The 15,964-nt window shown below is 35.4% G+C and overlaps 1 protein-coding gene across 2 annotated transcripts in view; it reads left to right on the plus strand.

The window, feature by feature from the left end:
- Positions 1-15,964, plus strand: part of CEP112 (centrosomal protein 112) — a 560,812-nt gene that overhangs the window by 324,861 nt on the left and 219,987 nt on the right. The window lies entirely within an intron of this gene.

Raw genomic sequence — 15,964 nt, forward strand, 5'->3', positions numbered from 1 at the left:
CTTTCTTTATGATCATACCAATCCACATTGTCTGGCCCTGCTACTGCCTGAACCGTGGTGTTCATTATATTCCACTTGTCCTGCTCCAGAACAGAGCTTATTGGCAATTCATCTATTTGTTAGAAATAGATTAATCATTGAGAGATAAAAACATTGTTTCTTTCAAGGGTAAATTCTCTTCTATGCTACAGTTCCTATGGGAGTTGTTTATAAAAGAAGAGAAAATTCTATTGTATATGATATTTATAAGATAATTTAGAAGATTAAAGGACCATATATTTAAATAGTGTGCTTTCTTTGCATTTAAGCTTAAATCCAAATATTTATTTTGTGTCCTGTGTAATGAAAATAGGGAAATCATTTTGATCAATCTTATATGATTTAAAATAATAAACATAGTGGCCTTAACGTTAACCGTAAATAATTAAAATGTTAACTAGTACAATTATTGTGTTCTAAAAAATATATTTTTTATTTCTTTTTTTAAAATTTTATTTTGAAATAAGTTCAAAGTTATAGGAACAGTTGCAAAAACAATACAAACCCCATAGACAGAACTCCAGCATACCCTGACCCCCCTCCCCTGATACCCCGATCCACCAACTTTAAATGCTGTCACACTGCCATTTCTCTTTCCCTCCCTCCCTCCCTTTCTCCCTCCCTATCTATCATCCATCATCTATTGCTCTGTCTTCTGAACATATGAGAGCAGGCTGCACACATCCTTGAACAAACACTATAATTCACATAAAAATATATTATTTTTAATAAACTTTGTTACATAATAATCAAAAGTAAAGAATAATGGCAGGTGATTGAAAGCAAGAGTACCTTATGACAAATCCACTATAAAAAAGAAAAATTATCGTAGAATTTCCATATTAAATAGAAAGACAGTATATTAAAAAGAATCATATTAAAATTTAAGAAATTATTCCTTTTGCAAACATTCTAGTTCCTGAGCTTAAAACTTCATCATCTTTGCAAAAAATGTTCTTTATTGTGAAATGACTGCTACGTACAAGAATATATGTCACATATTTAAGCACTAATGCACACAAACAAAATGAACGTCGTGAACTAAACTAACCACTCAAGTTAAGGATTAGAATATTATTAAACTGGTGCCTCTAACCAGTGGGTTCCTTCCTTTCCCATACTCCTGGCTTCCTGAGTAACCATTACCCTTGATTTTGTTTTGATAGTTATCTAACTTTTTTTAAAATATAGCTCTATACCATATGTGTTCTCTAAGCCGTTTATTGTTTAGTTTTGCTTCTTTTTGAACTTTATGAAAATATTTTCATGCAAGTTTCATGCAGGTAAACTTGATTTGCAGTTTCATTCAATGCTTTTTTTCTAGTTTATTTTCCCTTTTAATTTTTTAATCAGTTAATTTTTTTTTATTAAGGAAGTTGTAGGCTTACAGGAAATCATGCAGAAAATACAGAGTTCCCATGAACACCCCCCCAAACCTAGACAGTTTTCCCAATTATTAACATTTTTCTGATTACTAATGAGGTTGGGTAACTTTTCATATGTTAAGATTTGCCTTTTTTGAAGTGCCCGATTGTATCTTTTACTCATTTTTCTATGGGTTGTTTATCTTTTATTTCTTGTGTGCTTTAGAAATCTTGGATACTATTCTTTTGTTAATTACCTATGTTGCAAATCTCATCTTCCAGTTTGTGATTTATTTTTTCATTATCTTTAAGGTGTCTTTTGATATTTTCTTCAAGTTAGTCACCTTTAAGTTATGTTTAAGAAACTTTTTCCTCACCTTGCAGTCATAAAGCCATCCCCCATATATTTTCAATTTTGCCTTTCATATTTGGTTTCTAATATACTGTGAATTGACTTTTTGAAATAACAGCTTTATTGAGATGTAATTCCCATACCATACAATTTGCCCATGTAAAGCATCCTTTTCAGTGGCTTTAGTTATTTTCACAGAACTGTACAACTGTCACCACAGTCAAGTATAGAACTTTATCATCACTCCCTCAAAGAAACTCATGGTCATTAGCAGCCACACCTCATCCCCCCGCCCCCCCCATCACACTCAGCCCTATGCAACTAGTAATCCAAATTCTGTCTGTATTTGCCTGTTCTGGATATTTTATTTGAGTGGAATCATACGATATATGATTTTTTTCTGACTAGCTTGTTTCACTTAGCCTTGTTTTCTATATTCATCCGTGTTGTAGCATGTATTAGTACTCCATTCCTTTTTATTCCACAATAATATACCATTGTATGGATATACCACTCTTTATTTATTCGTTCGTCCCTTGATGGCATTTTAGTAGAAAGGAGAAGAGTAGAACAGAAACGACTCTGGGTATTATGAATGGTGCTGCGATGAACAGTCTTACACAAGTTTTTCTGTGAACATGTTTTTACTTCTCTTAGATAGATACCTAGGAATGGAAAGACTTGATTTTTGTCTGTTTTGTTTTGTAGGGATCCATAAGGATAACTTACAGTCCCAGTACAATTTTAAGAATAGTTCATCCTTTCCTCCCCCACTAAACTGCAGTTTCAGTTCTGTCCAATGTGAATCTGTTTCTAGGCTCTCAATTCTGTTCCATCAATCAATTTTCCTATTTTCCACGATAATATTACACTATCTAACATAGGATTTTAGGTCCTGCTAAGTGCTAGAGCATGTCACACCAGCTATCCTTCTTCAACAGGGTGGTGGTACTGTGTTCATCGCAGCACATTTTAGAATCAGCTTATCAAGTTTCTTGAAAGCTTTTGTTGAAATTTTAATTGGACTTGCGTTGATACTGTAGATCAATTTGGGTAGACTGATGGATAGACTTTCTATCAACATGATATATTTCTCAGTCACCTAAGTCTTCTTTACTGTCTTTCAAAAAGACAAAATATTTTTCTTAGAGTCTTACACATCTTTTGAGAACCTTATATTTATTGATATACTTGTAAGTGTGACGTTTTACAATTAATTATCTTACTGATATATAAAAATTACAGTTGAGTTTTTAACATTGATCTTTTATTCAGCCACCATTCTAAACATTTATTTCTAATAATTTGTAAATAAATTTTGCATTTTATGTATGGACAATCATAACATCTGTGATTAAAAAGTTTTGTTTTCATTTTTTTCTCTTTCTTTTCATACCCTTGAGCATACAAGTAGTGGTATATTTGTGGCACTGTCCTTCTTCCTGGTTTTAAAAGCAGTGTTTTAAAATGTCACCATGAAGAACGGAATTTACTGTGAATTTTTGATAAATACCTTTTATCTGGTTAAGAATGTTCTTTTCTATTCTTATTTTGCCAAGAGCTTCAGTCATTGAATTTTATGAAATGCTTTTCTGTTTATTGAGATAATCATAAAGCTTTTCTCTTTTAATCTATTAATGGAGTAAATTATATTAAATAATATTTTCTAACATTGGCTCAACATTATGTTCCATCTGATTTTGTCATGATGTAGTATCCCTGGATTCAATTTGCTGATAATTTGCTAATAATTGTTAAGAGAGATTTACCTGAGATTTTCCATCCTTGGACTGTCCTTGGCATGTATTTTTAATGTTATGTTAGGCTCATAAATCAAGTTGCTGAATCATCCTCCTTTTTCTGTTATCTGAAATAATTTGTATGAGTGAGTTATTTGTTTCTTAAATATTGGTGGAAGTGGCCAGAGGAGCCATCTGGGCTAGATATTTCCTTTCTGGAAAGATTTTTTGACTAGTATTTTGATTCTTTCCAATGGTTATAGGATGATTCATGTTTTCCAGTTTTTCTAAATTCAGTTTGGGTAAATTTTTTTTAGTTTTAGGAATTTTTTTATGCAACTTGGTGACTGTGTATTATATTTTTATACATTGCTGGACTCGGCTTGCTAATAATTAATTTAGGATTTTTATGCCTGTGTTCTTGAATGAATTGGCTTGTAATTTTTCTTTCTTTTCTTATCCCTGACAACTTTTGGGATCAATTTTATAATGACTTCTAAATTATTTTGAGAGGATTCGTCTCTTTATTCTCTGGAATACTATAAACGACTGGAATGATTACTCCTTGGAAGACAGTTTTTAGAACTCACCTATAAAATTATCTGAGCACAGTGATTTCTTTATGGGAACATTTGTAACTATTCTTTCAATTTCTTTAATTATATTAAATTGTTTAGTCTCTGTTTCTTCTTCTAGCATTTTGTATTTTCCTAGGAATTTGTCCATTTCACCTCAATTCTCCCATATTAGGCAGAATATTTTTTATAGTATTCTTTTATTTTCTTTCATTTCTGATGGCTCTGCAGTCATGTCCTTTCTGAAATTTTAATGTTAGTTATTGCTGTCTCTTTTCTGGATAATATTGCCATAGCTTTTTCACCCCTAATGTTGTTCGTTTGCACCTTCTTTCTTGTTTCTTTGATCAGTCTTGCCATTAATTTTTCTGTCTTGCTAACTTGGTTGCCTACTTCGTTAATAATTAGCCTTTTAAAAATATTTAATATATTAAGGCTAAGAATTTCCTTCACTTTAGCTGCATCCCTCAGGATTTGATAACGAATCTCTTCATTATTGTGTCTAAGTATTTTTACTTAAATGTTACGAATTTATTTTTGAATAGAAAATATGCTAACCTAGACCTGAATTCACAAGTCACAAAATAGATACAGTAAAATATCTCACCTCACCCCTGACTGTCGGCACCTCCCCACCTCCTTCCCATTAAAACAATACCAATGTAATAAGTGTTTTGTGTCTCCTTCCAGGAATCACTTCCAGGTACTTTTAATTTTCATCTTAATTTTGTCTTGAACCGGGAATTATTTAAAGTGTATGTCTTTAATGTCCAAATATGTGGGAAATTGTTGTTATTGTTATTAGTTACTAACATAATTTCAGGGTTGTCAAAGAATATAGTTTCTTGGATATCAGTTTCTTGCAATTTGTTGATGATTCTGTGATCTCTAACTGAGAGCATGTTGTTTTTAAACTGTATTTTTATACCATTTATTTATCTCTTTGAACTAATAATAATTAAAAAGAGGCATGAGTAAATCTGGAATGGTGGATTTGTCCATTTCCTGTATAGTTCCATTAAATTTGTTTTAAATATTTTGAAGTTGTTTTATCTGATGTGTACATGTTTAGATGTGTCTTCCTTATAAATGAAATATTTTAAATCATTTTTAATGATAATGTATTTAGAGAGTACTTTTTGGTTAATATTTGCCTGGTATAACTTTTCCCACCTCTTTAGTTTCAAACACTTCATGTTTCCAGTGTGTCTCTTTTTAAAAAACAGATGAATTTTGATTTGTTACAAATCTAACCATACCACTCTTTTAACTAGTGTTTTAGTCCATTTACATTATTGTGATTATTGATAGAGTTGGACTTGAGTCAACGATCATAATTTTTGATCTTTCCCTTTTTTTTCTATGCTTCTTTCTTGTGCTTAGTTTTTATAAGTAGACTTTATTTTTTTAGAACACTTTTAGATTTACAGAAAAATTGGAAAGATAGAATTTAGAGCTCCCATATACCCCATACCCATCAGCATCTTCTGTTAGTATGGTGCATTGCTTACAATGAATGAACCACTATTGGCTCACTCTCCTGACATACCCCTCACCTTCTCTAGCATTCAACTCATGGTTCTCCAGTGCCATCAAAATAAAATCCAACCCCTGTAGCTTAACATTTGAAGGTCCTTCAATATATGCACCAAATGTTTCTTTTCTAAGTTTCCCCTATTCCTCCTTGATGCTTAGGCTTGATATAGGTCTGAAATGACCTATATCTTTTCCTATCCTCAAATGGTAATCATCTTTTAAGGCTCATCTCAGATACATTCAGTTTTCCAGAATCTTTACTAATAAAGTAAGTAACTGCTGCCTCATCTGAATTCTGATGGCATTTTGTCTCCTCTTATAGTTCTGTATGTGTGTATGTGTGTGTGTGTAGCTTATGTGTTATAGTCTAAACTGTTTAGGGAAATTTTTTTTCCTGAAGCTTCCTATCACAGTGGCTACTGCATCATATATCCTAATAAGTATCTGTTAATGAGTAGTGAATTTGACATAATTTAAAATTAAAAAGTGACACATGGGAATGTTTCGGCTTCTGATGGTGATTGTTCATAAAGTCTCTATGAATGTACAAAGATGACATATCAGTAAGTTGTTTATTTTCTTCTAAGGGTGCCTATAGAATAATTTTTCAATTTTGAAAATAATCCAAATGGTTGTTTTTTAATCATGAACATGTCCTCAAATTAGATAAATTTTGTTTTATGAAGTGCATATCTAATTTTGTTTGGGACTGCTTTGATGGTGGCAATCCATAAAAATTTGTACAGTGTTTTAACCTCCCACTTCTTTTGCCAGAACTTGTCAGATTCAAAGTGGTTTAGGAAGTCATTAGCTTTCTAAGGAAACTGATATATTTGTTTTTAACTACTAAGTAAAAGTTAACCTGATTAAAAGTGTCTAAGCTCTTATAGATACAACCTTTATTAATTTGTAAAACTGTTCTCTAGTTCCTCTTTTATTTTAGTCATATAGATTGTTTTACAGCTTTCCATTTATAATATTAAAGAAAAATGAGTACATCCATTCCAGATGGTTCTTGGTACTTTTATCACCTTCAATATCAACACATGCGAATGACTGAAATATTAAGTACCTAAGGGAAAATTTCAACATTAAGTTCTTTCATTTAATGTTTATTTTTTCTATGGTTAATTGACGCATTTTTCAGTATATTTTTTCTGTTTGAAAATCATCGTTAAATTAAGGTCAGTTCATATCAGTGTTACTAGCAATCAAAAATGTTCTCTTAAGTTACCATCATATACCTAGTCAACTAATAAAATTATACAAAAATGATGAAGTACAACACTTATAGTGATGTGGGGAAACAGGTACACATCTACATTGTTGGACTCAGTGTTTGTGTGGAGCAATTTGACTCTTATCTTTGGACCAAATAATTTTGGTAATGTACTGTAGTAGCTGTGCCGGTTTGAGTGTATTGTGTCCCCCAAATGCCATTATCTTTGTGGTCTTGTGGGACAGACGTTTTTGGTGCTGGTTAGATTTGCTTGGAATGTGCCCCACCCAGCTGTGGGAGATGATTCTGATGAGAGGTTCCCATGGAGGTGTGGCCCCGCCCATTCAGGGTGGGCCTTGATCGGTGGAGCTATATAAATGAGCTGACTCAAAGAGAGGAAACTGAGTGCAGCTGTGAGTGACATTTTGAAGAGGAGCAAGCTTGCTGGAGAGGAACGTCCTGGGAGAAAGCCGTTTTGAGGCCGGAGCTTTGGAGCTTTGGAGCAGACGCCAGCTGCCTTCCTAGCTAGCAGAGGTTTTCCAGACGCCATTGGCCATCCTCCGGTGAAGGTACCCGATTGCTGATGTGTTACTTTGGATGTTTTGTGGCCGTAGGACTGTAACTGGGTAGCGAAGTAAACCCCCGTTTTATAAAAGCCTATCCATCTCTGGTGTTTTGCATTCCGCAGCATTAGCAAACTAGGACAGTAGCCAAAAACAAAAACAAAAATGTAATGTGCCTACAGATGTTTTATATGTAATAATGAATATTTGAAAAAGACAACTATCCAGGTATAAGGATGTGATTAAATTAACTATGATATATTGTAATAATGAAATACCAATTAGCCATTGAAAGTGACAAATATACTAATAAATTGTAATAAAGATGTAAAATTCAGTGTGAGAAAAGGTAGAAAAGTATCTACACAGTGGTTATACTATTAAAATAGTTTTATGTACATTGACAAGGATTGAAATTCAATTTGGGGTTATGTCAGTGCTTTTGGAAAACTATCATTTCTTGTTCATTGTTTATTCTTTATAAAGATACTATGGCTATGGCCTGATGACTTTTGGATATTAACTTTGTACTAATCATGGTAAAAACCAGGGAGTATTCTGTGCACAGTAAGACAAATTAAAGTACAATAAATAGCTACTCCTCGTTGTGAGAAATTCTTACTACTTTGACACAGTCTATAGTATGTGATAAAAAGCAAAGGCTTTCAAATCAGATTGAACTTGAATAACATTTTTCCCTATCTCTTTTGCTCAGACTCAGATTTTTGCACTTCTTCTGTCCTCCCCAAATCCTAACTTTTATATTTTTTATCTCATTTTTTTCTGCTGTCTTCTGGGAGAGTTCTTCAATCTGATCTTCCTTCCAATTTACTAATCTGTTCTTTGGCTGTATCCAACCTGTTTTTTATCCCATAATTTCCACTTTTTTCTTCTTTTATGACATTTTATTATGCTTTTTACAAAATTTATAATCTACCTGTTCTAATTATGGTGCTTCAGGTAGTATATGTCATTTAGTTGTTGTCTTCTTTTGATAGTAGTTTTACTCCTGAGGTCTATTTATTTGGCCTGTATGCCCACATTCCTGTGGGAGCACTAATTAGTCTAACTCTTAAGATCTTCTGGGGAAGAAAAAAGGCCATACTGATGTCTGTGACCCACTGGATGAGCTGAAGTTAGTTATGAAGGAGGTTATGAGTCTTAAGAAAGAGAGCTCCACTGCTACACAACTCCCTTTCATAGCCACTCCATCAGGAAAATCTCTTGTTCCAGAATTCACTTTTAACCCCTTGGAAATAAGTGAAATTGAGAGGAGGCATCTTGTAAGGTTATAAATCATCAGCCCTGGGAATTTGGAAGGGAAAGAGAAGAGTGAATGCCCAAGAAGTTCTGATCACTCTGCACCTGTTTTCTTATGCTCCCATTCCTGCCAGGCTTTAGCTTGCCTTGAAATTATGGCGCTCATACCAACATTGTATTGGATTCTTGCTTCCAACATGGTGAAGGGACAGATAAAATTGTCCCCTTGCAACAGAAGAGAGAGGCAAGGGCAGAAAGTAAAACCAAACCACCATCTGTTGTCCTCCACCTCAGGCTGCAACCCCATCTTTTCCACACACATATATTCTCCAGGTCAGAACAGCTCTTAGTTTCCAAGGACCTTCTCAGAGTTTGTAGTCATTCTTGTGGCTGTTTTTCTTATTGTCATCATTAGTATCTCAGATTCATGCTTCTTCCTATTGTTTCTCCAGGGTAGATGTTGGGGAAGGGAGTCAGCAGCCTTCTTGACATCTTGACGTCACTGAGTTTTTTTAAAGAATATTCTGTCCTCTTAGAAACATAATGGTTGTCACTCTTGTCTATCATAGTGGTTTTTTATTTCTTCTTAGAAGATTTCTCATCTGTTTTAGAGCTCAATTAAATTGACTACCTCTTCTTTTATTATGTACAAGTATTGAGTTCAAAAAAGGAGGAATCATTATGAAAGAAAGAAGGCAAGAGACTTTGTTGTCAAGGACAATTGCTCTACAGCTATATATATCAATACATATATGAAACAAAGGAACAGATAAACTTTAAAACATAGCATATATTTTCTGAGAAAAATGACTCATTTTATTTCAGGTTTATGAAGTAGGCCTTTTTTTTCCTCTTGTATATTCTTTTGGGACTATCTATATCAAATCAGCAGTTTTACAGAGGCAGGATAAAAATGGGGTTCCCTATCACCTCCAGCCCCCAGGGACTCAGGTTTGTTAATATTAAGTCTTTTGCCTCCCTCCAACAGAAAATGTTTTGTCAAGACATATGCAGTGCCTTTCTAGTCCAATCCAGAGTGAGCAGGGTCAATAGCTGAGAAACAGACTTTTAATGTGTATTGACCACAATCCAAAATAAGTGAAAACTTAATATATCAATAATATCTTAGTGGGTTGTTGCAGAGATTAAATAAAATCTATATAAGATGCCTAATGCAAAGTAAACACTCAAAATGCTAGCAATTATTATTTATCATGTAGAAATTATAAAGTTCTTAAAATTCAAAATAGTATGAGTACAAGGTTGTTATGAAATGTGAATTACTCACTTAGCTTTGTATTGCTATTCCCAGCATCCTTATGTTACTTTTGCCATTTACTGCTGTGTTTGGATTTTCTGGTTTCCAGTCAGGGAGATCTCAGCTTATCCAGTGCTTGTTGAAAGCACATCATACATAAAGCATTTATTGTGTTTTAGAAAACATTGCATGCCATTGCACAGCTAATGTATGGGTATTAATAATAGGAGGTTCCCTTAAAACAAACTATTCATTTGGTAGTATGGTAGATAAGGTTCCGTAATCATCTCTCCCTCTAAAAACCCTGGAAAGGCTACATACGGTTTTATAGAAAGAGAACAAAACATCTTTTTGAGTGTATCCATGAGTTAAGTTAGTTAAATGAAAGCAGGAACCTGGTGCAATAAAGGCAGCTCTCACTTTGAAGACCTTTTCTAAACTATGTTAATTTGAGGTTCAGTTTATTTGACCCTCTTGGAACACAGGAGACAAAAAACAAAACCCAGGGCCTGCTTAAGGTGGGGAATCTCATAGGATACCACCATGCATAAAGGTAGAACACCAAAGGGCCGTAGCCACAGTATATGGGCAAATTAGAAACTAATAAACTAGAACTGAGAAAATATCTTTTCACTTGTTGGAACTAAGTGGGGGGCTCACCCCTTTAAGTTTGTATCTATAAGCCAGACTTCATGAAGATTTACTGCCAAAATTCATGTTCTCGGAGAATTTTGAAAAACCTGAGGCTGAGAATTTTTTTAAAGCTATCCAGAGATGCTGATATCTCCAGGTGTCTGTCAGAGTCACATGACTCCAAGAGAACGCACTTTGAATTCTACCAGATAAATTTCTAAGAAATATGAGTTCACAGTTAAAAAGAACAGAAATGCAAAACAACACAAGAAATCAAAGCACCATAAAAAAAGAGCCTTCAGAAATGATGAATAGCAGAATCAGACCTGCAATGACTTTAAATACTGGGATTATCAGTCATAGAACAGACTATAGCCGTATCTAATACATGATATATATTTAAAGAAATTTACAAAGATTTAAAATGGTAAAAAGCAAGGGACTATAACTTTTACCATACATTTTAAAAAGAGTAAAAAAATTCTTAAAGTAAAAACAAAACAATTGAAATTAAGAACCTGGATAGATTTGACAGCAGATTAGACACAGAAGAAAATTTTCAGAATGTAGCCGAGAAAGGAAAAGAGATGAAAAATATGAAAGAGGTTAAGGGAAATGAAAGACAGAATGGGAAAACCTAAATCTAAATGAGTTGCATAATGAATGGAGAGATAATGGAAAAGAGATACTACATAAATAGGTTATGACGAAATTTTGCAGAACTCAAAGACAGATTCAGAGGACTAACATGTCCCAACCAGGTTAAATAAAAGCTGTAATCTAGGGAAAGCATAAAAAATAAAGAACACAAAAGACAAAGGGAGGATCTTAAAAGCAGTCAGAATGATCAAACAAATTATCTTTAAAGAAATTACAGCTGACTCTTCAACAACAAGAGTAATAAAGACATTTCTAGAACAATAAAAACTGAAAGTATTTTCCACTAAATTGCATTAAAAGAATGTAAGGAAAACACTTGAGGTTATTGGGAGGTTACACTTGAAAAAAGGAATAATGAAACAAGACAGTGGCAAATATATGGCTATATCTAAACAGCTATTAACTGAATAAAATAACAACAATAATATTGAGGAAAGACAAGATCTATTTAATATAAATGATTGCTGTAGCATATAAATCTAGAAAGGGCCAACAGAACTTTAAATGCCCCAAGTTTCTTTTATTTTTCAGGAGGATACCAAAAATAATTAACTTTAAAATTTAAGTGAAGCATGGGTGCTGAATTCTGTTACTGTTGCCACTAGAAGAAAATACAGTGTATAATTCTCAAACCAGGAAAGAGAGGAAAATTGAAGATCTATTCATGTAGATCAAAGAAAGGGGAAAAAAGGAGAAAAAGAAACAGAAAAGGTAGGGCAATAAGAATGTAAGAGGAAAAAAGAAAAGCAAATATATTAGCATATACAAACTAATTGGACTAAATGCTCTATTTAAAAGACAGAAGTTGATTCAATTTTTTTTTATTTTTTTTAATTTTGAAATAAATTCAAAGTTACATGAATAGTTGCAAAAGCAATACTAGCCCCATACACAGAATTCCAGGACCCCCCTCCCCCGATAGCTCAATCCACCAACTTTAACATGCTGTCACATCACTATTTCTTTCCCTCCCTCCCTCCCTATCATCCATCATATATTTCTCTGTCTTCTGAACATATGAGAGTTAGTTGCACACATCCTTGAACATACACTATAATTCACGTATGTACTTCCCATGAACAAGAACATTCTTTTATGTAATTCCATTAAGCGCAGCTAAGAAGTATAAGAGATTCAACAATGATACAATGCTTACATTCTATATTTCCTTCTCCTTATGTCTCAACTGTGTCCCTTCGAGCCACCTGTCCTCCACCCTCCAATCCCATCCAAGTTCATCCTTACCATTCAATTGTCGTCTAGTTAGACTTTTTTTTTTTCTTTTTTCAATTGTGGAAACATATATACAGCCTAAATCTTCCCATTCCACCCCCTCCCTACCCTTCCATTAGTGGGATTAATCACATTTAGAATGATCTTATGCTCTTTCCCACCATCCATTACTAGAAATTTCCCTTCACCTCAAACAGTAACCCTACACTCCTTTCTTAACTCCTCATTGCCCCTTCCCCCATTTCTCTTAACCAAAACTCTACTTTTCATCTCTATGGTTATATTCTCTGATAATTTCTTTGTGTTTACTGTGGGGCTTAAAATTAACCTCTTAAATCCCTATCAATCTTTTCTTTGATACCACCTTCACTTCAATAGGACACATAAACTATGTTCCTATACTCCTTCATCCCCCCACCTTTATATAGTTGTCTAAAATTACATATTTTACATTGAGTTCAAAACCACTGATTTGTCCTTAGAGTTTGTGTATTTTTTATCATGTAAGAAGTAAATAGTGGAGTTATAGTTCAAAAATTATTGACTTCTATTTGTATTCCATTGTGTTTGGAGAATGTTCTTTGAGTATATTCATTTTTTTTTTTTTTTTAATTTCTTGAGCTTGTTTTACATCCCAGCTTATGGTCCCTTCTGGAGAAAGATCTGTGATCACTAGAGAAAAATGAGTGTCCTGGTGATTTGGGATGTAAGGTACTATATATGTCTGTTAAAATTCTCTATATCTCTTTCTCCTTTCTTTGTCTCTCTGTTGGTAGGGCTTCCTTTAGAATCTGAAGTAGGGCAGGTCCTTTATTGGCAAAGTCTCTCAGCATTTGTTTGTCTGTGAAAAATTTAAGCTCTCCCTCAAATCTGAAGGAGAGTTTTGCTGGATAAAGTATTCTTGGCTGGAAATTTTTCTCTCTCAGAATTTTAAATATGTCATGCCACTGCCTTCTCGCCTCCATAGTGGCCACTGAGTAGTCACTACTTAGTCTTATGTTGTTTCCTTTGTATGTGGTGAATTGCTTTTCTCTTGCTGCTTTCAGAACTTGCTCCTTCTCTTCAGTATTTGACAGTCTGATCAGAATATGTCTTGGACTGGGTTTATTTGGATTTATTCTGTTTGGAGTTTGCTAGGCATTTATGCTTTGTGTGTTTATATTGTGTAGAAGTTTGGGGAATTTTTCCCCAACAATTTCTTTGAATACTCTTTCTAGACCTGTGCCCTTCTCTTCCCCTTCTGGGACACCAATGAGTCTTAAGTTTGGACGTTTTATTTTATCTATCATATCCCTGAGTCCATTGCAATTTTTAAAATTTTTTTCTTCATTCTTTCTTTTGTTCTTTCATTTTCTGTTCTGTGGATTTCTAGGACACTGAGATGTTGTTCAACTTCCTCTAGTCTTGTATTGTGAATATCCAGAGTCTTTTAAATTTGGCCAACAGCTTCTTTTATTTCCATACGATCTTCTATTTTTTAATTTACTCTTGCAATGTCTTCTTTATGCTCTTCTAGGGTCTTCTTTATGTCCCTTATATCCTGGGCCATGGTCCTCTTGAAGTCCTTTAAATCCTTTGCCATGTTTTTGTTCTTCGATTGTAGTTCTTTGATTAATTTTGCGAGGTACAATATTTCTTCTGAAATCTTGATTTCTGTGTTTGGAGCTGGATTCTCCTTATTGTCTGGTTTTATCATATGCATTAAGATTTTCTGTTGTTTTTGGCCTCTTGGCATTTGTTTTGCTTGATAGGGTTCTTTCAAGTTGTATCAAAAAAAAAAGGATATCGATCTAGTTTTTCAGAGACGCAGTTTGGTGACGTACGCTTTCTCTGACTAACCAGCAGATGGCGTCTGTGAGTCACCTATATCCCTCAAGTCAGTTCTCAACCTTTTTTCAACTGAGTGTGGGGAAATGATTCTTGTGTGTTCAGTTGGAGAACTCAGTTTGGGTGTGTTGCTGGAGCCGTCCACCCTGAATGTGGGGTGTGTGTACGGGTGGCCAGGGAGGAAGGGCAATTCTACTGTTCAAATCTCCCAGGTTCCAGGAGATTCAAGGCCACTGCAAGAGTCTAAGCCTTCATTTCAGTTCAGCCCCAGACCTTCTCTCTCGGTGTCCCACAAACCACCGGACTTGGCGTAGCACCCCTGGGTTCTCCGAGCGGATCCCCCCTCCCAGCCGCGAACCTCCCTCAGCCGAGGGAATGCAGTGCTACATCATCAGTGTGTGCTGCCCCTCAAGGGAAGCCCTGGGCCCCTGGGCTGTGCCGCGGGGCTCTCAGCTCGTTTCAGAATGCAGAATGTCTGAGGCTCTCTTTACTGCAATGCCTTGTTGGCTGAGAACAGCTGAGGCTTTCTCCAGAGAGAGAGAGCCAGGGACAGAAAAACTCCCAGGTTCACCCGTCAGCCAGATATAGCACCTGAACCTCTGGGCTCCCTATCCTGAGACAGACATGTCCCCCGATTCTCCCAAGGTCAGTTGTCACCAAAAGCCTCTGTCTGCTTGTTGAGGATTCGCTGTCTGTATTGAGCAGTTCATATTGAAACCTCACTTGAAGCTGGGCTGAGAAAGTGCACGGCGCGGCTTCCGTGAGGGAGGGGCTCTCGGCTCTAGGTTCTCGGCTATCAGCGCGGGTCCACAGTTTTACTTACAGATTTTATGGTGTGATCTCGGGCATTCCTCCCAATTCATGTCGGTGGGTGTTGAGTGTACAGTCACGTTTGTCTGCCTGCTGTTATTCCAGGTTATTTACTGTTTTTTTGTTCATTTATGAATTGTTCTGGGGGAGACTAAGTCTTCCACTTCTTTCTATGCTGCCATCTTCCCAGAATCCCAGTTGATTCAATTTTAAAAGTAAAATGCAGGAGGGTGGGGCAAGATGGCAGCATAAGGAGGTGTGGAATTCAGTTAGTCCCCTAGAACAACTAGCAAATAGCCAGCAACAACTAGTAAATAATCTGGAACAAATGTTAGAGCAACTTCTGTGACTGGACAACATTGTATACCAGTCTGGAATGGATGGAGTGGCTGAGATCGCAGCTAGAACTCCCCAAACTGCAGAGCTGGCACCCTCCCCCATCCAGCACAGAAGGCTGAGTTGGAACACTTCCCTGTGGGAAAAAGAAGCAGCCTCTGCCACGACCAAGGGAAAGTAGCTCAACCAAGCTCCAACTGAAGTTTTAATTAACAAATTTGGACTACTGAATATCAGCTACAAGCCCAGATGAACCCAGAACAAGCAAGAAAGGAACGCAGAGGTTTCTCCCAGCAGAGAGGAGTCAGCGCTGATGGAAAAAAAAATACATATGTAAATGAAAAAAAGTGGCTTTTGGAGTCAGCTGAACTCAGAATACTGGAAAAGGGCTGTGTGCCAAGAAAAGGGGCACAGAGAACTGGGTACAAACTCTGTTCTTGACTGGTGAACTAAAGGGCTAGAGACTGGCTCTGAAAAGGGGACTTCTTTCCTTTTTCCTTTTTTTTTCCTCTCATTCTAAGTATCTCATTAGAGAAAGCTACAGGCATTTTCTATTGTCA

Source organism: Choloepus didactylus, chromosome 18, assembly GCF_015220235.1.
Source record: "Choloepus didactylus isolate mChoDid1 chromosome 18, mChoDid1.pri, whole genome shotgun sequence".
In the NCBI taxonomy this organism is placed as follows: Eukaryota; Metazoa; Chordata; class Mammalia; order Pilosa; family Megalonychidae; genus Choloepus; species Choloepus didactylus.